At 42.4% G+C, this 24696-nt stretch overlaps 1 pseudogene; it reads left to right on the top strand.

Annotated features, from left to right (window-relative positions):
* Positions 1–8285: 8285 nt before the first annotated feature.
* Positions 8286–24696, top strand: part of LOC146178710 (uncharacterized) — a 41115-nt pseudogene continuing 24704 nt past the window's right edge.

The raw sequence follows: 24696 nt of genomic DNA, 5'->3' as shown, positions 1-24696 counted from the left end.
ATTAATCTGGAATTGGACAAATTTCCCCGAAAATCATCCCTCCCCCTTTCGTCCCTGCCTTTCCCAAATTTATCGGGGCGTTGATGTTTGGTCAGTGACGATGACACGTGGCAAAAGGGGAGGCGTCTGGACAAGCGGGCAGGAGAAAGCTGCGATCGTCACAGCGATGAAATGGCCCAAAATGCGATCCGTTGCTCGGAGTGATAGGCTCTTTCGTCCGCGGCAGCTGAGTTGGCAATCCCACACGACGATGGCGAAACGTGAACATTTCTCTCGGCACTGTCAGGAACCGAACGCTAGCACCAAGGAGCAAACTTTAGCTTGGGTTTCCTATGCCCTGTCAAGAGGAACAGCGAAAGTGCGATTAAGAAACGCATATTTCAATATTTATGAAAACTACAAGTGCACATTTAGCACCACCTTTTCATTCCTTTAATTTATCCAAATTCTTCTTTGAGATTTAAAACTAAAAATATCACTATAACACCAGTACACGTCCAATACAGAAGCTTGGAACCCACGGCCATTAGTGGTGTTTGTGTTGCCTAATAGGCGTGTAGGCAGACGCAGTAAAGTACGAATCAGCGGCGTTTCAAACAAAAGTTTTCGCCTCATCGCACTTTTGTGGTACGAAGTGCCCCTAGAATTTAAAGGTACACTGAACAAATATCCAAAAATATTGAGAAAGCACCACAACTGAATTCTTAAGACACGATTACACTAGTACAGACACAGAATTCGGGTTAGTTTCAAGCGGATGGCTGTATTTTTGACGTTTTCTGAGCGGCCGTTGGGTCAGTCAGAGGCAGCGCGCTCCCGACTGTGAGCCGGTGGGTGTGACGTCAAATTTGCCCTCAGCAACGTCATGGCCCCGCGATCCCACCGCCGCCGCCCCTGCACCTGAACTTAGTTGACCGGCTACATGCAGTTAAAGTGCTCTAATTCTAGAGCACTGTAACGCAGTGTCGGTTCCCCCGCGTAGGGAGGTAGGTAGATGTGACGTGACATCCGATTTTGTCAGACCTTTCACAGGAACCGCTAGGTGCGGAGATTTTAGAAATATTCATTAAAATACTTACTTTCCGCTCATTTCTGTTCATAAAGTGGATTGTTTTGGTCACTCCCAATGAGATAGCTACCATCTGCGCCGGAAATCTCGGCGGCAATTTTTTTTTTTTCAGTATACCTTTAAGGCTTTGAAAGCCTTATAGGCTCATGACTGTTCGTCCGCGACAAGTGTCACACACGTTAGTGTAACACTTCGCGAGGTTCCGTTCGATACTTCGAGATCGTGGTGTCATTACTTTGTGACGCCATTGGCCATGATCGAAGGTGACGTCATTATGATACTACATCCGGTCAAACGTCCGCTCATGACCGATGACATCACCAGGCGATTCCCCATTCCCCCGGCGGACGTCTGATCCACGTCGCGCCACACAGCATACAGAAGCAGACGTAGTAAAACAGGAATCAGCAGCGTTTCAAACAAGCCCATTTGCCTCTTCGCACTTTAGTCATTCAAAATGCCGCACACATGTTTTGTAAACTGTCTGTCGCTCGACTCCATAAACAAAGCAAAACAAGATACTGCCACCGCGGCGACATGCTCTCATTTTCCGCAACGCCTACCTTCTACTTGCAGGTTTCCTCGACAATGGCAGGTGTGTCAAGTTTAACAGAACAGTTAAGATTGCCTTAAGAAAGGATGTGAATATTCCCTACCTTCATTCGATTCCGAAAGCGCAGAGCCGCATGTCTCCGAGATGTACCATCCTGGCATTTCACTTCAGTCTTCGATAAAAAAGTACAGTGTAAAATTAAAGAGCACTGCAGAACCTACATTGGAGCAATGTGAAAGCATGGATGCTGCTGTTTGCTTCTAGTTGCGTAATTCAATTCTTGTTTGCCAGGCGAAAAGCAAGGTGCCCGTGTGCTGTGCGATGTCAGTGCACGTTAAAGAACCCCAGGTGGTCGAAATTTCCGGAGTCCTCCACTACGGCGTATCTCATAGCCTGAGTCACTTTGGGACGTTAAACCCCACAAACCAACCAACCAACCAACCAACCAACCATTTTAGTATTTTCAAATTGCGCGCCAATCCCTTCCTATGCATTTTTTAGGCCCTACTTCCGGTTTTGTGACGTCACATCCTTGACGTCGTATCCACTACGGCATCCCTTTCTCTCCGCTTTCACTTCCACCTTCCTCCCTTCACTACGCGCGGTTCAGGTGTCCACAGAACAAGTATGGCAGATACTGCGCCTTTCCTTTCCTGTGAACCAGTTATTGTAATTAATTACCTAATAAATTTATTGGCCTAATTATTTTTTCGGCAACAACATTACGTTACCCTCTATCGATTGACACCACTCATTAACCTCTACTGCCTCTACCACTTCTCAATCACTTACAATTGCTGCGGACACGATTTTGCGGACATGTTCTGCATACACGCTCTGCGGACACGGCCTGCGGACACGGTCTGCGGACAGAAATCTGTGAACATAGCGAAGTAATGCTTTCGCATTAAAAATGTGTGTCAAATTACAGGCATTTTTCAGGAAAAATTCAGTTCCCATACAAAGAATATCTGTAAAACGCCATCTAGAGAAACGCGTTCATGGAAAAAATTACCCACGATTACTTCCTTTCCTAATGCGAAATTTGAGCGCAGCTCATCACCTGTTTCACCTTTTCGATAGATTGAGGTATAGTGCTCTGAGCAATGTAATTGAGGCAAAGATTTCGAGCAAGACACACATGTACAATTACAGACAACTTTTTTTAATTTTTCACGTGTATTCCTTCAAGAAACACTCCACTAACAGTTCTTGGCAGTCCTGAAAGGCGCTTTATGGTCGGAGAAATGAAGAGAGCAATTGAATTATCGGGAGGTTGCGGGAAGCAGCGCGTGGGCCCATAGGACGTTGCACAACAGATAGCAGTGACTGACTGATGCCGCTGATGCCACTAGCGAATGAGATCTGGATGCACGCACTGTGATCCGCTGATAGCGGAACCCCACCCTCCCCTTCCTGTTGAAACAGGGGGGGGGGGGGCAGGAGGGGGTGAAGGGTGGAAGTTCCTGGCCCTACGGAGCTGGGACGGTAGGCCAACGCCGCTTGCAGCGGGGGCTAGCCAGCCACCGAATTTTATCTGTTGTAGGCCGTCATTGCACTCGCCACTGCTTCGGTGGTGGACGACGGCTGCTGTTGCGGCGCGTGTCTTTCTCTCCCTGTTCTTTTTCCTTTCTTCTCTATTTTCTCTTCTGTCCGCACGAGGATTGGATTGGATTGCAAAACATTTATTTCTTCGCTCAAACAGGTCTAAGCGACGTACCAGATGGCCGCTAGTCCATGGCTGGCGGCGACCTTATTAGCCCGTTCGATGGCCCATAGTCGAATCTTCGGGTCCGAGATGACTAGCACGGCTTCCCACTGCTCGGGAGAAGGGAGCTGTATTAATTCCACGGCAGGTGGATCATTTGCGCAGTTCCAGAGAATGTGATCGCATGTCGCTCTTTCGTCGCATTCACTGTAGTTTGGGTTGTACTGGCCTGGGTACATCAGGGCAAGCACTGACGGATTTAGGAGAGAGCGTGTTTGTAGTCGGCGCACAGCTTGTCTTTTGTGGACACCTCAACCGCGCCGTAAGGGAAGGGAGGAAGGTGGGAGTGAAAGTAGAAAGAGGATCCCCAGGTGGTCGAAATTACTCTGTAGCCCTTCACTACCGCACCTCTTTTTCTTTTTCCACTTTCACTCCCACCTTCCTCCTTTCATTTACGGCGCGGTCAGGTGTCCACAGAGAACAAGTGAAACAGTTACCGCGCCTTTCCCTTCCTATAAATCAATCAGTTCCTGCGAGGCTCTGATTGCTGAAGCGCCGGCTCAAACTGGGGGGATGAAAGGGGGGCGGAGGTGGTTACTAGGCCGACGCGGCCGACGACGCGAAACCCAGGAACGGGCGCCAAAGAGCTGCGCTCTAAAAACAGTAATTTTTTGTTTTTGTTGTTGTTGTTGCGGCTGTAGGAAGAAGGAAAAGAAAATGCACGGGCCAGCTACTCTGTATACCTGAGCCACCACCGCTGCCTCGCGCGGACACAAGAGAAAATAGAGAAGAAAAAAAGAAGAGGTAGAGAAAGACGCGCGCCGCAACAGCCGTCGTCCAATACCGAAGCGGTGGCGGGTGCAGTGATTGCCTACAACACATAAAAATTCGGTGACAGGCTAGCCCCAAAGCAAGCGGCGGTGATCTGTCTGTCCCAGCCCCATAAGGGCCAGGAGCAGCCACAACCTCACAAACCCGCGAAAGATTGGTCACGTTTGCGTTTGCATCTGAGTTACAAAAAAGTGTTTCAGAAAATATTTGAAACCCAATATAAATAACCGCATATATTTTAAGAGTCAAATTAGTTGTTGTGCGAATTTTAGTGCCATAAATTGTGAAGGAGCATACTGCTGCGGTCCTGCTCCGTCATGAGTCTCGGCAGGTACGGCATGGCCGCGGACAACGCACCACGGAGCAACTCTAGCACGTGTGGTCACTATCTTTTAGCGCTTAGGCTACTTAGCGCATAAGGTAAGTGGTGCATATTCTTACTAGCATTATAGATACACTGTTTTTTTTTTAAAGCGTTGTCGGTTTGTCATTGATAAGAATGAAAGGCATGCCTGTGTTTGCGTTCGAAGAGCGCTATTGTTTCGTAATGATGCGTGCACAAAAGTCACTGCATTGTTTGTAAATAGCTCGCGGGAGAGAACACTCATATGTACAGTGACTTAGGGAAAGGCACCATAGTTCGCTGAAAAATGAAATATGCACTAATTTTAATTGTCTGCTGATATCCGCGCCACAAAATTCGTGTCAAGAAAAAGGCGGGAAGTTTTCAACTTCGAGGTGTACGCAGTCGGCTTACTTGGTAATGTCAGGAAGCGAGGCATCTTCAAGCTCGTTTCCCATACTAGAAAGTATCTCTGCACTGGAGATATTTAACCTCTTGCAGTTATTTTTTTTTTTTAAGTTTATGAGTGATACATGGGTGCGGTCTGAGCAGGTGTGTGCATAGTACATTACGTACTATGCGTTGGGGACCGAGTTGTACAATTAAATAAAATGAACTCATTAACTGTTTATCTTTCACTTTATTTAACCATTTCATGTCAAGGAATTGAAAGCCATCAACATGAAAGGAGTCCCTCTTTTAATTTTTTTTCATCGGCATTGTGGCTCGAATTAAGAATACGCATCTGAAAGCTCGCCGAGTTCGCTTTCACGCTCTATTTACAAATGCCATCGCTTGCATTTTTATGCATTATTAACATGATTTTAACTTGATTACATGGCAGAAAAGTGATGTCTACGCCACTCGATTCTGCGAGCCGTGTTTTCTATTTTAATCCTTTTTTTTTTTTCATTTTACTGGCTGGATTGAGATGGTCTCTAAAGTCCAATGCGCGGGAAGGATGAACGGAGGATAGTGGCCGTCGGAGCACGGCTTCGAGCAGGAGGAGGGGGAGCTAGGTCTAGCCGTCCTGCGAGCAAAGAACACCGCAGCACGAGCGCTTTTTGTTTGTTTGTTTGTTTTTTCTCCTAGAGGTGCAGAAAGGAGAGGCGGGCAGTCTAGCCAATGTAGACAGCATGGTTTCAAGACTGCTACGGCTTGGAGCTGCCCGCGGCAAAGTACAGAGCCACCGCGCACAGAGAAGTTTGCGCGCGTGCTTCCTTTCGTTCCGTTTTTTTCTTTTTTTTTTCTAGCAGTGAGGTATGAGCTGCTTTTGCCTGAGCGGCAGCAGAGGTAGCGCTACAAATCTGACTGCTTCTGTGCGCGCGCAGTCGGCTTTTGCATCTTGGATTACGCCTCTTATGTGAAAAATATAGTCACGAAAAACTGTGTCCATAAGCTATAGCCATCTTGTATAATTTCAAAGCTTAATTCTATAAACATCAACGTTTACGCGCCCTTAGAAGATGCTCTCAGCCTTGACAGTTATTCCTTTTCAGCCACTACAAAACTGCATGTGTGTGGACGCGCGTGTGTGCATATATAACTCGTGCGCTGGTACTCAATATATTTGCGGCCTCGCATACGGTACACTTTTGCATGTTTTCATTACAATCAGGAAAGCAAACGCGCAATCCCTGCAGCACACTGCGAAACTCACGACTCCAGTCCCTGTGTCGCTTCGAACACCAGCCACCCCACCAATCGACAAGAAGAAAATAACAAGAAAGAATGAAAGCACAAGAGCGCGAACCCACAGAATCGACGCTCACTCTAAATTCCTAAGCAGCCCGCTTCTCTCAAGAAAAAAAAAAAGTGATATATGTGTGCCTGACCGCTACTTGTTTAATCACTAATTCATTCATTTGTGCTACGATTATCTTGTATATACTGCTGAACATTTAGACAACAAGGCTATCACTTACATGCACAATGAACCCAGCCATATTGAAAATGAAGCCAGCCATAAACTGTCTGCATAATTAAATTATTTTAAAGAAAGCAGTCCAGCTTGCAAAGACATTAGTTCAAAAGCTTTTCAGTAGCATGCTGTGCACGCTAAGATTGAGCACACATGTACACAGAAAGTTGTAATCACTCTTGCGGCTAAATTAAGAGCTTGAAAGGCTTATACACAAAAAGAGAAACTGATAAGAAATAATTTGGCAGAAGATTGGGTCTAACAAATCAGACTTGTAACTGTGCATAGATATCAAAAATATTAATAAAAATCAACCAGTGAATGCTGAAAAAAAATCAAGACACAGGTGGAGATTACAGCTATGTGGTCAGAAAAGGACCGTATAAGAGTATGCTCCACTTGTGTCTTTGGAATTTCTAGCGAATTGTTGCTAATTGGAAAGGAATAATAATAGGGTTACATCACTTCAACGGTCATTTTAAATGTGATTTGCACGAGACCCAATTGTATAATACTGCCGTGGCAATTTTTCAACTCGGTATTTTAGATCACATTCCAGTGTGTTGGTTAGATGCAATGTACCGTAACAATAATTGGTCTTAAATGTAAAACTGTGCATTATGGTCATTCCTCAATTATGGTTCATTTCAATAATTGTTGTGATGTTTTCAGATGTATCCCTGCAGTATATGTGGCTGTGTTAGTTCTTCCACTTTTCTGCGGCATGTGGCTTTGCACAAAAATGTTAGCAATTTTAATGTCAGGTGCCCTTTTCAGGACTGCTACAAAAAATTCTGCAAAGTTGGCTCACTCTACAGTCACTTCTACCGTGAATACAGATGGGTTAGACAAGAACAAGAAAACTTTGTTGCCATCAGTGTACAGCCATGTGACTTAGTCTGCACTGTGGATAGCTGCCTACAAATTCGCAATTATAGAGCTCTGATTGCCCACATGAAACTTCACATTATCCAAGGCACAAAAGTGAGATGCCCATTATGTGAAAAAAGGTATGAAAAGAAAGCATCTTTTTCATTCCATCTTTCACTTTACCATGGGAAGTACCTTAGCACAGTGCCAGATATAGAAGTTCTAGAGGCTAGGTCTGTACTGGCAACCATTACAACCCTTCTACATGATGCTAAACAAACTGGGAGCAGTCTAGTGGAATAAGAGCTACCAAGTACACTTGAGCCATCTCAAGGTAGCATGCACGATGAAGCTTGTAAGAACCATGTTAGTTCTGCTTTTGTCCATCTGTGCCTGTGACTCTTATCTGAGCGCCATTTGCCATCATCCATTGCAAATGCAGTTATAGCTGAGGCCTTATGACATACAGAATGCAAATGCTTCGGCAATGGCTTCCTGTCTCAAAGAGAAGCTAAGGAAAAGGCTATTGGCAGTGGCGGTATAGATAAACTCATAGATAAAACATTTCATGGCGATTACACTTTGTCACTGCATAGTGCTCCAGATGGTGAGTTCAAAACAGAATATAGCCGTTCCTTGTTCTTCGAGAAACAGTTCCTGTATGTATCACCTGTTGAACTATTGCCGTGGAGGAACAAAAGGAACAAGGATGCTATTTTTTATTAAATTCCAATACTGAATACGCTTGAGGCTATGCTGGAGAATTAAGATGTGATTGGGCAGCGTAATGGGATGCTACCTGTGACTCAAGGTGTACTGAAAGATTTCGCCGATGGTAAAATGTTCGTCTATTTCACTCTACAAGGAGCATCCTGAAGCACCGAAGCGGATACTCTTTCAAGATGCATTTGAGGCTGTGAACCCAATTGTTCCTGCAAAGAAGAAACATAAACTTCTGGCTGTTTATTTAATCCTTGGCAATCTCTACCCATGGAAGAGGTATACAGCTCATTCTCTCAAGTTGTGCTTGATTTGCAATGAAAATGATTTTGCTTATTTTGGACAGGCCAAGGTGTTTGCACCTTTGCTTGATGATTTGAAGAAGCTGGAAGCTGGCCAATTTGTGACTTCGAAAGGAATATGTTTGTTTGGCACTCTGAGTGCCACCCTTTGAGACAATCTTGGAAGCCATAGAATTGGAAGCTTTGTTGAAAATTTTAGCGTTGCCAGTCACATCTGTAGGTTTTGCATGGGAGAAAGGGCCAACCTTTTTTCTCCACATGCACTGTCAGGTATTGCAGAAATCAGAAACACCAGTCAATTACAACAGTTCCATATTAGTCCTACAAGCCAATGGTTCAAGTGTAGAAAAAGGAGTGAAGTTTAATTCCTTGTTCAATGAACAAGTATTTCCATGTGTGTGCTCCAGGTCTCCCTCCTTGTTTGGCACATGATTTATTTGAAGGCATTGTTGCATTCAATCTTGCTTTGTAAATTCAATATTTCATATTGGTCCTCAAGTGGGTCTCCCTAACAGGTATAAATCAGCACATATCTCTTTTTTAACTTAAACATAGTGATTTGGTTGACCGACCATATGAAGTTCACCTAAAGAAAGCACTAGGAGGTCATGCTGTTGAAAACTGGAACTTGCGCTTTCTTTAATTGTTCTTGCTTGATTAAGTTTTATCCACAGAAAATGAGGTCTGGCAACAAGTTGTTTTACATTCTGAAATCACCCAGCTTGTTCGTGCGCACACTATCACAATCCCTATGGTTATGAGGCTACAAGACATTATAGAAGCCTACATGACAGGCAGAGTAAATCTTTTCCCTGATGTTGCCCTGAAACCTGAGCACCATTACTTGCTTCATTGCCTTTACCTGATTACACAGTTTGGCCCACTGATAAAAATGTGGATGATGAGGTGTGAAAGCAAGCACAGCTATTTTGTAAGTGTGCACAAAATTGCAAAATCTTCGAACTTGTCACACACACTTTCCGAACGACATCAGTTTTATCAGGCGTACAAAAGCATGGGAGAAGATATTGATGGCTTAATCAATAGTTCTGCCTTCTTAAGTGAACTGTGCACCAAAGACATACAAAACAAAATAGAAATAGCGAGGTGAGTTTTCATGAAGGCAGTGTACTCTCAGCACATCAAGCTATATAATCAGAGGCTTGTTTTACAAACAAGGCATGCTTGTTGTTATGAGGCGTGGGACAGATGGCACTCCTGTTTTTTGTGAAATAAGGCTTATTCTTGCTAGCAATGATGACAACTTTTTTGTTAAGAACTATATTGAACACTAGTTGTGAACCTTCTATGCAGTATTACAATATTGTTAGCAGTGACGGTCCTTACAAATGCATGAAGTTCGAAAGCCTCCGCCACTGATGCAGTACAAATTCGCATGCAACAAATACCTTGTTGTCATTTTGAAACATGTTATATTAGACTTTCCTTGATTTTGTATTTAACAGGTGGAACATGGATTTGCAACAGCAAATTTCAAGCTGGCTGCCACATTTGGAGACTGAAGCGGTAAAGCGTACCATTCAGAAATTGAGAGACTGAGGTGTGCAACCACCTGACCACTTTAAGTATGTCGTCAAAGCCAACTTGATGTTTTTAAATCCGGTGATCAGGCGAATCCTGCTCTAAAATTTCAGTGCTGCTGCATCTGCAGCTGCACAAGTTCCTGCGTTGAAAGAAAGTAAACCTTCTGCAAGCACGATTGGCCAAGCTTCTTTTGACATTCTCTGGGATTTGTTTCCATCTGAGTTCAAGAAAGCCTGTGAGGAGGGTAGGCGACTCTTGAAAAGTGGTCTCAGTGAGCTGGTACAGATGCTAAGTGACAGAGTACTAGCCTGCTGGCAGAAGCCCGGGCTCAAAATGTTAAGAACCATTGCAGCAGAATTCGTTGGCAAGTTTCCAAAAACTTTTAGGATACATTAAACGGGACTGTTGTTGGCACTGGATTGGAAACACTTGTGGAAACTTGAAAACTGTATTAACAACAAAAGAAGGCACAGTTCTGAGGCCACGAAGTGGTAGGTCTCAGAAAATGAAGATGTGACAACGAAAAAGCCACAACTCCAGAATGATTCTTATGGCTGCGTAGCGTGGCAGTCTGTGCTTCCATTCACGGAAACGGCTGAAATGTAAGAGAAAAAAACGGAAGAGCTACTAGACCAGTTCAGGCTAACTTCCCCAAACAATTCATGGGTCACCCAGCTAATGAGTGAGATGTATAACACAGAGGCAGGTCATCAATACCAATAACAGTGTCTTGGTCTTGAAAGAAAACTGGCCTTTCCTTTTCAAAGAAGCACAAATCTGTTCCCATGTTGATGTATTGCTAGGGTTAGTGCCTCACAAACATTTGAAAACAAGCTGAACATCGTTTGTCGACAGATTTTTAGGCATGCTCACAGCCTAATCAAGAAGCCAAATGTGAGGGCATAGCTAGGAAATTGAGGCAGCCAGAACTGAAATGGAGTCATTGGCAGTAGAGTATGAAGCCACTCCCCTCCTCTTACTAGCCATCTTCGATGAAGACTGGGAGTTATTCTGCAAGGTAGTTGAGGTAAGCATTGCAATTTTATGCATTCTCTACTGCAGTTAGATAATGCAACCTTAGTAAGCACAGGTACAACTCAATAATGAATTGACAAATTCTTTTAACAGATCACGCCAATGACAGTTACAGGTTGTAACATGCTTAGTCTCCTTTCATTTAAAATCCCATTTCTGTTGATAGTGTTACATGTCTAGTGAACTAAAGGTGCAATGTCCACTGCTTATCCAAAATAACTACAAAGCTATCGCAGTGTTCTAATTTCACTGGATGGAGGGTCTTTTTAAGGGGTGCCTGCCACTTCATTCTCAAGCTGTATTTTATGAGTATAATGTAATACACATGCGGCATATTTACATTAGTTCTAGTATGACAGATCAACTTAAAAAGCTTTACTGGTTTTGAAGGTTTTAATATTTGGTTAACTTATCTCCACAAGTTTCGGGTTACGCATTATCATGGGATTGAGCAGCTGCTGAAATATCTTATTTATACCTATGTTTCTTCATATTTATATTTTAACCAGTGTAAAGTTGCACCTATGAATGGTGCTACCTCGATGGAGGTTTTCATATACTTGTAATGTTCTCCTACATCCGGAATGTGCAAGCGATGATGACCTTGGGGACATACCGTGCTCTCCTTTTATAGTTGCAAAAGGTATAAATATTGGTGCTACCTCATTCAGGCAATCATTGCTGATTTTAAACTTGTGTGCAGGAGGCAGTTTTCTTACTGCAAAAAGCTTCACTATTTGCATCGACACCCTTCCAGTAATTAATGCAACCAACCCCTGCCAAGCTTTCAAGCTCATATTTATTGTGCACTTTGTTTTCAATGTTGTGTACCCCAAAGACATAGGCCTCTGCTTGGAGTTCACACAGTGGTGAGTGCAGGTTCCACTTTTAGTTAAATTGGGATAAATTTTGTAGTTTTATACTTTTCAAAAATGACGTGATGATTGAAGTTGTAGCTACCTGCTCTTCATAGCACTCTTGTATTTATGCTGTTGAGTAAAGCAATCTTGGAAACGTTTGCTCCACCGAAATAGCTAATAAATTATAGAATGTAATGTGGCTGATGCTGCTGCACTGCTTGATGACTGCCATGGGTGTCTGCAGTGGGAATCAAAACAGCAAAACAGCACCGAAACAAGCTGGCAGCCTGAAATAGCATAAGAAATCTGCTTTGTAAATTCAAGTTATATCACAGGGTTGAGATATTGCAAAGAGAATCATGGTGTGTACTGACAGGATCCATACAACTTTGACTAGAGCATCCTGGTTGCCTGAATGTGTTCTGCCAAGATGCTCAGCTTCATGCTACTGTAGTGGAACGAAGAAACTTGCTGAAAGTTTCACTGTTGGGATGACAGTGAACTAAGGCAACTTTGCTTACAGACAACAAGGAGGTGAAATTTTGTGCCTGTGCGCAGAGCTCTGTGAGAGGTGGAGAAGCAGTACCTCAGAATGTGCAACTTCACTACTGAATGCAATGTTTCCATCATCATAACAAACACCTAGCTTCCGTGCTCTTAGTTTTGAACTTCAATTCAGTGTAACTTATGCAGTCATATCTTGCAAAGGCACGTTTGTCAAGGACGCTGACCTTTTTTCAATTTAAAATAGAATGTAAAAATATAGTTCAGTGTTCATAATGTAAACAGCACAAACTACAACGTACAAGAGGACGAGCGCTGTTTTTTTTTCGTTGACTGTGGCCTCTTTCAGCTGAGAAACCTCAAAGTTGTTCATGACTACGGCCAGGGCTTTTTCATAAAATTGGCTTTGAGAAAAGACGGTAAAACATCCTTCCTTGTCAGACAACAGGATTCTTACATCCTTTGAGCACATCCACTTTGCCATTGTGTCCACTGGATTCGGTTTGGCTGCTTTTCTCTTGGTGCGCTCTAGAACTTGCATGCACTGTAATGCAATGAATCCACTTTTCGATGGAGGGGAAAAGCAAGGCGCCTGTGTGCTGTGCGATGTCAGTGCATGTTAAAGAACCCCATGGTGGTCGAAATTTTCAGAGTTCTCCACTGTGGCGTCAATCATAGCCTGAGTAGCTTCAGGGCGTTAAACCCCACAGAACCAAACCAAACATATTGTTTTATTCCACCTTTCTGGCTATTGACCTTGACATGGTTACTCTTTCCACCTTATCTAGTATGATAGCATACTTGGAGCCTAGCTTGTGTATGATGCTCCCGGGAATCTGTTGGCGCAGACAAACATTATTGTAGAGTTTCTGCCACTCTTCTTTTTGTTCAGTAGGTGCCAACGAACATTCTTCCTGAGGAACACACTGAGTTCCTCTAGAACAATGTTCATCGGTGCCAACAGGTTCCCAAGAGCATCCTGCACAAGCTAGGCCCCAAGTATGCCTCCGAACTCATCCTAGATGAGGCAGGAAGGCTAACCATGTCAAAGTCAACAGCCGAAAAGGTGGAATAAGACAACAGAATTCATTGCACTGCATTGCATTACAGAGTGCATGGAAGTTCAAGAGTGCACTAAGACACAGGCAGACAAATGCAATCCAGTCGACAGGATAGCAAAGTGGATGTGCTGAAAACACCTAAGAATCTTGTTGTCTGACAAGGAAGGCTGTTTTACTGTCTTTTCTGAAACCCAATCTCATGAAAAAGCCCTGGCCGTGGTCATGAACAACTTTGAGGTGTCTCTGCTGAAAGAGGCCACGGTCAAGGGAAAAATAAAGCGCCCATCCTGTGTCCTATCCTCTTCTCCCTTGCAGTTTGTGCTGTTTACATTATGAATATCATCTACCAACTCACTCAATTTAATGTTTTGCAAAGTTCAATGTACATTTATCAGTGCTTGTTTAAACTGAAAAAGTATAGCTGCTGACTGTAACATCTGTAAAAATTTCTTTTTATTGTTTTCTTCTTATGAAGGAGGGTGAGCATTGTACCCTTTTCTGTCTTCTCGTTATTGAATAGTATGTTGTGTAGGCAATGGGTCATTATGCTGTATTAGAATAACAAACAGGACAAGGAGTTAAAGTTTTTGTAAATCATAAGACGCAAGAAAAACATGGCTAGATATAGCACACTCAGAACATTTTATGGCTGCAAAAGTGCTTAAGAAGAACAAAAGATCATGTTCTCGACAACGTAGTTGCAAACGTTACTAATGATGAAAAACATGAATGCACAAGTTATCGAGGACTCTCACTTCTCAATCAGTGAGTACAGTGAAGGTTCAACTCACGTTCATTCCACTTGCTTTTCAGCTACGACATGTTTATACTACTTGCACACTAATTCTTCGCCTTAGGAGCTCCTGTGGTTTCATCAAAAACTGTAGAATGATTGCAAGAATGGCAATGATCCAAGAGGTGGGAATGTTTATCTGTCAAAATAATTTGTTATTGAAAAACTTCATGTTCAAGTATGTGTTCCTTTGGACAGTATATATTAAGATACATGGATTTCTATGCACCAGAGAACAATGGCAGGGAATGAAATGCTTCTCATAGTTTTTCTACAGCTACATGAGTATTGATTTCCTCGTGTTCTATGCACCATGTAACCTATTCTAGGTTGGCAGTCTACTAGAAGTCAGCTGCTTCACTCTGAGTGGCAGTTCCACACCTAACCTGACTACCTTCGTGCGGTCTGTGGGCACCACACAAGTGCCCCCAGTTCTGTGCATAAAGAAAGAGACCTCCGACACAAGGGAAAACCATATAGTGCCTGTAATGCATATATGCCATCACATGTCTTGGGTGTTTCTACCTCACTGTTTCTATCCAGTTGCAGGTCAGCTCATTATCAAGCTTCCTTTAGCTGCATATCCTGTTTGAAGTGAGCCCTTTCCAAGTCATGTCCCCACACAGTAACAGAAAACATTATTCAGAGAGTCAGTAAGCTTATTGCTGGTTTATTCTCAATGGGCAAAGTATAGTGGGCAAAGTTTCCTGTATTAGGTTAAAACATTTCACTAGGAGGGAAAAGAGAAAGCTGCGGTGATACTGTACAATCTCACAGTCTCTTGAAAACATAGCACACTAAAGCGAGCATCCTCTAGCCCTAAATTGTTTGGCAGCTGTTAGCAGGCTTATGGTACAAAAAGCAGGTGGAAAGCTAAATTCATGGAGCTGCTTGATAAACCACAAGGAGCACTTTATATACCTTTGCACTTCTCTTTTATGTAGAAACTTAGTGCAGTTTGATTTATGGTGGTAAAACAGGCAGATGATTACACAGCAGGCATCCTTAGCACAGATTTGTTTGCACAGATGGCAAATGTTCTCAGCTCTGAGATCATTGCCATTCATGCAGTTGTCCTCCTAGTTGCCTCATTTCCCTGTTTCTGATAAATGCACAGTCATTTTCATATGTAAAGAACAATGGTTTGGAAATTAGAGAAAACCTCCTGTAGTATAACAGCAGGGTAATAACATTTGAGCCGCCCCTCCATGACACTCACAGTTTCTAAAGTGAAATTTTTGAGAGCTAACTATATCTTTATTATTGGGCCAAACTGCAACTGCATGATTTGGACTCCTATATGCTTATCTTTGTTTTGCAGCAATAAATTTTTGTGAGTGTGCTTCATTTGGTATGCACATGTTCCCTCTAGCCCTGCATTATTTTTTTCGGCCGTTCAGTAATTGTGCCTCAATGCTGTCTTCTGTCGGCATGGGGAAGGCATGCTGGCTGGAGTGCATTACACAAAACAATTTTAAAGCAGTAGCGTTAGAGTGCATGTTTGTCCCAATACCTAGGGTAACCATAAAATTTTATGATTGATGAACACAGTGATGATGTCATAGGTCATGTCATAGACCGTTGCGAAAGAAAAGTGTGGTCAAGCTGTCAAGCTGGAACAGAACTTTTAGGTCATGTCATAGACCGTTGCGAAAGAAAAGTGTGGTCAAGCTGTCAAGCTGGAACAGAACTTTTAGGTCATGTCATAGACCGTTGCGAAAGAAAAGTGTGGTCAAGCTGTCAAGCTGGAACAGAACTTTTTCTCTTTGGTTCAGGAGCCAGATGTGTTACCTCTATACTACAGGGGAGCGTGTTTTTTTAAACATTGTATTTATTACACAGAAAATGTGTGTATTTACATAACATATTTACAGTGACTTCATGGAATGCCACGAAAGCAGCCTCAAAATACAGAATCCAGGCAAACTGTAAGACACGGTGGTTATTTGTGAAAACATTTTTCAAAGTGCACATTATTACAGAATCAAAAAGGCAACAATTTTGTAGACCTTGGAGTAAATGCTGTTAGAGTTGATTATATTACATGCAAGAATACTTAGGCTGTCATCAGCAATTGTAGCATGCTGCTTTATGATAATAGCCCCAATTTTTAAAGTGCTTATTGAACATTATCACCTGACACAGGAAAACCTAAAATGTCCAAAGATGCTTGGACTAATACTGGCCAGTTGCATGCATGAAATTTCCAAAACAAAGGAAGTTGTGTACGGGTGATAACTGTGGAACCCTGACTGAAACTCCTTCATATTGCACTTATTTTGGACTATATATACGAGTCTGTAGACTGTTCATATTGAATGAACCCACTCGGCAGCTCTTCTAGCTGGTCGGGAGAGTATCATCTGGGAATAGTCCTTTTGGTTGGAAAACAAGCCTTTGGGAGAAGCTAACCTACAGGTATCTGCTAATGTAAGTTCATTGCTACAGCAACAAAGATACTAGTAGGTGCATTTGGCTGACCGGCATGGCAGAACCTCTAGTTCCCCCCTTCCCTCCCCTTCTGCACTACACTGCTTTTTTGAGAGTCTGCTAGCCCATTTATCTACTCTGATCAAGGGCAGGAAATTGGAAGTCTTTCATCAAGAAGGGGTAATTTTCTAGATATCAATTATCATGTGTGCCTGCTCATTCATGTATGTCCTGTCTGAAAGGTTATGACTCTGAAGTAACTTTTTTACACTTCTTTGCAGCCACTTATTCAATTCAATAAAAATTATATTGCTTAGCTTGCACATAGTTGGAATCCGGTGCACCTGAAGAATATATTGGAGCCAACATTTTTGTCTTGTATAATATGAATTTTCATGCATGCGCATTTGATTCGATGTAAAGGTCTGGAAAAACAAGGTTTTTGTTTTGAAGGCCAAAACTTTTAAGCAGCTTTAGATTGATTTTAGTCTTAGGGCAATATTGGAGGCTACAATGATCCTCAGGTAAGAGGCAGACTGCTCAATTAGACAAAACATGACAGTGCCCATGCTCAGTTTATAAAGATGTCTTCAAAGCGAGTAACTCGTAGCTTGCACTTTAACGTTACTGAAAATTAATCGCTGATTATTGTAAATTTTGTCAAGTGTGTAAAAGTTCTCTCACAGGGTGAAATTTATTTGCATTGCAATACAAAATAATTACACTACTAATTTACCGTTATATATTAACATCACACACATCAGAAATCCCTTATACTTTCCTCGGTTTCAGGAAATCATTTACAGTTAGTGGCGCATGCATTAATATACTATCACATTCTATGACAGTGGCCGCAAAAAGCATCTCGGCAAATTCAATCCACTCAGCGCTGTACACGTGAACAATCAGCTTTCCTTTGCGGCGAGGCACGTTTCCTGTATAGTGTCAGCGTGATCTCATTTTTGGGGAATACTTGTGCGTGGTTGTCTGAGCCAGAGTTGATGTGCACCCAGTCTAAAGCAACTCGCCATGCAGTGCGCTGCCAATGCTACATTTGACCTGCTTAATCCTCGAGTCAAGTACGATATAGTGAACCAGGCTGCCTCGATTCAATCTAAATTGCTGCAGGTCAGAGCACGAACCTTGTATCGGCGTGGGCTTGACACTAAATTTGCCGGTCTCACTCGCATGAGACACATGCAAACTGTTTAAAAGTTGATAAGAAGAGGAAAGCTGTCATTAGGCAGGCCCAAGCATTAGGCGCGTGAGAGCGGTACAGCGCAAGAAACGTGCAAAGTAAATCTAGAAGACTGGTGGTTGCGTGCTTTGTTTTCCTAAAATTCGCTCTTCTGCTGCATTAGCGAAATCCTTGGATTTTTTTCTGCAATATTACAGAAATACTGCAGAAGACACGTTTTCATCGTCAACAAACCCGCCGTAAACTCGGAAGCAGACCTACGCAGCGTGCGTTTCTGCGAGCGCCGCCGGCTGCCGATCCACACTAACGGAGTGACGGTGGCGCTACCTCTAGGTCGATCTCGCGGCGAATAGAAGCCATATACTGCCTAAATGGTAATGAAATATGCTCCTAGTACCATACAAAATTGCCAGGCACCAGTTCTATAAGATGTTCTTAAAAAGGTGTGTTCATTTTTGCACCACCAGCTTTTAAAGCTGTAATACAGTTATAACACTATGGTTTCATTTTCTAGAATTTTAGGAAAGCATTCCCGGTGTTAATTTCAGAAAATATTTGTCATTGTTAGAGAGGAAGAGGGAAGGGGATATTATTTCAGGGAGTAATTTACTATACTTTAATAACATAGTATTTCTTTAAACAGCGCAAATAGCGCAGAGTTGTAACATATCCTTTGATCAGTGGCGTCGCTATGGCCACCTGCACCCGGTGCGCCCCCCCCCCCCCCCCTCTTTCCCGCACACCGAATCGCAGCTTCCTACCTCCTCTGTCCTGGTTTGCTTTGAAGTTTGCTCTGCACCCAACCCTGCAGTGCGAATGAAGTGGCATGTTTTTTTTCTTTTTAACACTTGAACGCAGTGATCGTGTCCCACGACTGAAAATTCAGCAAAACATCACATCAAAACCGCATATTTCCGAAAAGGTGGTGGGCTTCTCCAGGTTCATATTTTTAACGGTTTCAGTTGCATTCTCATTTCAACAATGACTTTGCCGTTTTCAGAGAAAAGAAAGGTATAAGAACCGCATAATAAACTGTGTGAGCACCCTTGAGTGAATGCACCCTCATTTCCCCTTTTAAGGCACCTGGCCTCTCTAAAGGTGCCATACTTCTCATTATTAAGGCGAAAGCCTTTATAGCCTCATTGTTGTTAACAAGTGTTACGCTTTTTCGGCGGCTCTGTTTGGTCGAGACGAGATGACGTCATGGAGGTCTCGATCAATCACAAAGCACCACCACTGTATGCGCGAATTTGTAACTTATATGGCCATATGTCAATCAATAACTAATGACTAATTATTAATAATTATTCTTTAGTGGTGGTTGCACAATAAAGCATTAATAATTTCCTAGTTACTGAACACTGATTACTAATTACTACTACTTGCTGATTACTAATTAAATAATAGTGACAGTGGCGTAGTGAGATTATTTACCACTAATTAATGCCACGCACCCCTGAGTACCGTTGCGCAAATGCGTGGCTTATAGCATATACCGATCAATGCTTATTCCTAAATAAATATTTATTATTGTCTAATTAAGTAGTTACCAATTGGTGACAAATTGATAATTACTCATTAGTGATAGTTGCGTAATCAGTAATGAACAACGCCTATTTAATAACTAATTAAAAGACTACTGCTTAATGACACAATTAGTAATAATTACTAATTAGTGTCAATCCCGCAAATAATGATTAATATTGCCCTAAATGGCCATATGGCTATCAATAACCTCTTACTAAATAATGTATAATCATTGAATACCTAAATAAATCATTACTAATTAATGACTAATTAAATTATAATTACAATCGGTCGGGTTATGTAATTAAATATTGAATACTAATTTACTTCGATCACCTGTTAAAATCGCGTAGCAGAATGCAGCACTCAGGCTCTCACATTTCATCACTTTATTTGCCAAAGTGTTCTCGAATTGATTTTTCCTTTTTTCTAGTCAGCGCGTAGTGATCAGACATGCCATTCCACTGAGCAACAGGCATTCCGCGCCTTTCGGGCTTTTGAAAAAGTGTGTGACTGGGCCGAGGAGCGAGAAAGGCACAGACGATAAATAAAGAAGATAAAATACATGCTGGAGAGGCGGGGCCACCGAGGGGTGCCCCGCTCCCGCGCAGGTGTTTCCGATAGGTGTCGGGTTAATTTCCAGGGTACAGGCACGTACACAGGTCCAGCCAAACGTTAAAATGGCCTGGAGTCTGGCGTTTTCAAGCACTCGCAACGGAGTCATTCTTTCTACGAGAATATTACACTTGCCAGTCAGTGTCTCAGCGGTACCAAAGCGCACCTTTTGGCGTCTTTGCACAATAATCACCCCCTCCCCCCCCTGATCCTTTCTCCCTCTCACTGCCAAGCTGCACCCCCCCTGAGCGCTGCACCCGGTTTGGATGGAAAGGACAGGTTGATTTTAGCTTGAAGTTACTGGTTTATACTGAACATTAGCATATTGATTATGTTCGCTGTGTACTAGATACTGTGAATCTGAAAATTGGGTTGCAAAGGAAAAAAAGGAATTTGAGAAATGGCGTCGGGGAAGGGAAGCAGTGCTTTGTTATTTCCTTGAACGCAGTCTTCATATTTTCACTGTATTAAGTGCCACGATATTTTGTCCTTGCTCCAGGGCAATTGCAAGTGTGAATCCTGGCCGAGGAACAGAGGTGAAGCGCTCAAAGAAAAAGCAGCACTGCTGTTTCCAAGAGTCGCTGCCCTGATCTCGTCATTGCGAGACTTTGACTTTTACCTTTTATAAATTTCGCCATTTTAACCCCTTTTTATTTGTCCCATTACCCTCAAGTGCGAGCAAACAGGTAATGGTGCATTTTTATTTCATTTCTTAAGGTGGTTGCAGAGCTGTGAAAGATAAGAGTGCCAGTCAGTTTGTGCGAACTACATTACTACAACAAGCTACAACATAACGCTGCTTAAAATCCGAAAGCTTGTTGATATAGTGTAAATTGGAGGAGCGGTGAGTGATAAAGCCAGGTCAAGGTGGGTATTTTTCATTACTTACTCATAAGCTCCATACTACCATATTTCGTTGCCCACGGTAAACGGAATATTTAAGTCACACTAATGAAACTTTACTAATGTAAAGTTTAAGAGGCTTTTAACCGGTGTACTGGAACGCTTGTCTGTAATTGTTATGCGTGACGAGATATTGTTTTCTCATCGCCATTCAGTTACGCGTCGCCGCGCCGCCGACCGTCGCAGAGGGCGCGACCGGTTTTCTGAGGCGCATAGTCGTGAATCCTGGGGATGATTATCGAACATCGTTGAAGAAGCAGCGTTTGGAACCATGCAAGCTTTCGCAGGCCTGACTAAAAGCCCGGACAGAGGAGATGACACATTCCTGCATTACATTTTTCAATCCATACATAATTCTATAATAATGACAAAATAAGGAAGCGTTTCCTCCTGAACATATATTTAGTGCAAAACTCACTGCTGGTTAGCTTCCCTATGGCTAACCTACTGTCTTGTCTCTTTTGTTGCAGATTTACATCACAGGAGGAGCCCTGCTACCAACAATTTACCACTTCCGGCTGCAAAACAAATTTCCGTTAAGAAAAGTCTATCTACCCTGATTGCTTTGCTGACAGCTGATTGCTCAACTGTTTTTTATTTTCGTCCCTTTCCTTGGACTCGGCTCCTTTACGGTGCCTGCTGAACCAGCTGCTGTCTGGTCGTATTATGATCTCAAATCCAGGCTTCGCAGTTGCCGTACTGGTGGCCTCGAATACCTGACTGCTCCTGTTCATTTGTCTTGCAACCACCATGCTTGTGTCATGTTCACATGACATGAGCGAAAGAAACCTAACATATGTACAGATTCCGATAAACCTACTCCATTCATTTACCTGGAAAATGTACACTCCGAAAGATTCGATCCTACACTTATTGGCAATAGACGTGCTGCCACACAGGAGAAGAAGAGGTACCGCAGATAATTTTATGAGTATCCTTAAATCCTCTGCATGCGCGCCGAGATTTTTTTTACCCCGCTTTTATGACTGCGCCGGAGAAGAGGGGAAACCATTTCACCCGCACAAGATGGGTTATCCTTTTCTGATTATCTTCCTCTTATGACTGCGCCGGAGAAGAGGGGAAACCATTTCAACCGCACAAGATGGGTTATCCTTTTCTGATTATCTTCCTCCTTATATAGTTTCTGTTTTTTTAAGAAATCGAGATTGTGAGATTTCTTTGGATGCTAGGCTGCAATGTTCCTCTTCTTTTATAGACGTAGCCGTTTTGGCTTTTACATAATATTTTCTGTATAAATTGATTTAGTGTGTGAAAGAAGTCTAAGTTGCTCCAAAACGATGTTCTCCAAGGACCACCGTATTGTGACAGCTTGCGACGATTTACTTTTATAGTTGTTTAAATATAAATCTTCATAACGACGTTTATGTTGGCATAAATCTTAACCGCTCTTTTTTTGTCCTTTCAGGTTCCTATGGAGGGCTCATGGCTACCTTGCGGACCACCATATTGACGCCTAAATTTAACATATGAAGTAGATTCTCTGACAAAGCTGAGGGCGCTGCCTACCGGTCCTAAATATACTGTTGTGTGACAAAGTTATGTGTTTTTTTTTAGAATTAGCAAAATTACGGACGGCGCATGAAGCAGTCCCAGGCTATGCACAGCCCCACCTTCAGGTTTTTTTGCGCATGCGCCGCTCTGCTTCGATGTACGGCTGCTACGGACGCAATAGTGCTTTGGAGTACGCGAGCTCGTTCTCACTAAGAGGGGACGATACTGTGCGTGGATATTTTAAAATCTTTTACCGGTAAACAATTTTATTACGAAAGCGCCTTGCCGCCCTCAAAGCGACAGAACTTATTTATTTTTCTTTTACATCTTAGTCCTTCTCCATAGATGTCGCTTGAAATCATTTTTGAGGATGAGCTTCTTAATCAGAATGACGAGATTGTGCAGTATCAGAATGACGAGATTGTGCAGTAAGCTGTGCTACAAGTGCATATATCGCACCACTCATTCTTCGAAAATGTTCTCTCCCTCATGCTACAGGCCTTTGGAATGATTTGCGAATTCACATCGCCTCACAGCGCAAATGTGCCACCACATTCGATGAGGACCTACGCTAGCAGTTTGTCTACATCATCCCTCATCATGTTCACATCTGTTTTCACGAATCATATTTTTGCCTTTTATTGTGGTGTAATTAGTAGCTTGTTTATTGTGACATTTGTTTACGTACACATGTACGCGTTTATGCTGGATGTGTTTTTATATTGCCTTTTAATCTATCTTTGTTCTATAATGCCTTGTTCTTTCTAGAAACCAGTCAAACCAACTAAAAACTGCCCGCAGACTCGAATACCCCATTATGCAGTATTTTCTTCAGTTCGCCAGCGTTAGTCAATTACTAAAGGTAATAAGGTTTGATATATTGGAATCAGAAAGACATTTGCCAGGAACAAATTCTAGATTGCCTAGAAAACGACTCGCTAAGCTCTTTTATTAAACTGCGATTTACATTGCTTTATACGCTGACTTTCAACGAAAGCTGTCCCGTGACCAGCTGCAATTGTAACTCATTCGCCCAGCCCTCCCACAAAGCATCATCCTAGAAAGAGGCATTGCAGATAAAAGAGTGCTTTGTTATCAGAGACGCATCTCAGAACTACTGCCGTTGTCACGAGAATACTTTGCCTAAACGCAGCAACGCAGCTCGCCGTTTTGGAGAAATGAACTTCTACATTGACAATTTGTTTGTTGAACCAATAAAGATGTCAGCTGATTAGATTTTACTGTTAACTTCCGCCGACGAAAATATACTGCAGAATTTACAAGGGGACCCTGGATAGCTTATTTTGCTTCCCTTGGCTGGTACTCACCTGAAAGTTAGTTAACGGCACCCTATTGCACCCATGTCTCCTAGATGGCCTTTTAGGTGTAGTAAATAGACATGTTTTCAGTGTCAATTTTTTTTTTCCCAATCCTGATTCACACTGTAATGTCTTCTATTCATGTTCTACTGAAGGAAATAACGCACAGAACTGATTGTATTTGAACCGCCACATGCGAGGTCGATGTTAGGCTCGCGTAATTGTGTCATCTAATCACCCTTACTAACTTTTGTCTGTCCGCAATGTTGGCGCGCTCTGTCAGCGTTTAAACTCTCAAACCTGACTGGCAACACTAGATTGTTTGTAAGCTTTGATGTGTGTTCCATGTTTTAATACCCCGTCCTTAGCTCACTTAGATTAACTTTGTGACTTTTCATTCATATACTCTAGTTTAAACGAGGCATGCCCTTTAGATACTAATTGTGGTTTTGGTTAACACTGGATTCGTGTCACAAAAAGGCATCAATACACGACTTCATGATATCAAGGGGTTCAGTGCAATTTCGTTTGTTTAGCTATGAAGCTTCCCCAATCTGTTATGAAATCGGTCAGTGCTCCATTACATTCAATAGTGTGGAGTTGGCCGCTAAGTATGACATGCTGTATTTTACATGCTTTTATCAGCCATTCTCGTGTATGTCTATTTAATTATAGTTCAAAACATTATTGCTTTCGGTAACACAGCATTCCTTGCACAATTCGTAAGAACTTTGAAGTACCCTATTTAGACCACAATAGGTCGTCCAAGGACGCAATATTGTCTTCTAACATTTATCTATTGTTTATGTTGTCATATCTATTGTTCATGCTGATTTATCTGTTTATCTGCTGTTTATGTTGCCATATCTGTTGTTTATCTCATGTTTATGTTGCTATTATATCGGTTGTTTGCTTACGTTGCCATATCTCTTGTTTATGCTCGATACGTTATCTGTTGCTTATGTTGCCGCAGGATTGTTTATGTTGCCATAAACAATCCTGCCAAGTACTGGGAAAATAGAGCGACATAGTTCGACAATTTTCGCAAGCACAAGAATGCAGTCATTTCTTAACAAG

The sequence above is a fragment of the Amblyomma maculatum genome, chromosome 9, assembly GCF_055883805.1.
Source record: "Amblyomma maculatum isolate TAMU_Amacu chromosome 9, ASM5588380v1, whole genome shotgun sequence".
Taxonomy (NCBI): Eukaryota; Metazoa; Arthropoda; class Arachnida; order Ixodida; family Ixodidae; genus Amblyomma; species Amblyomma maculatum.
This window is presented reverse-complemented; position numbering and strand designations above follow the sequence as displayed.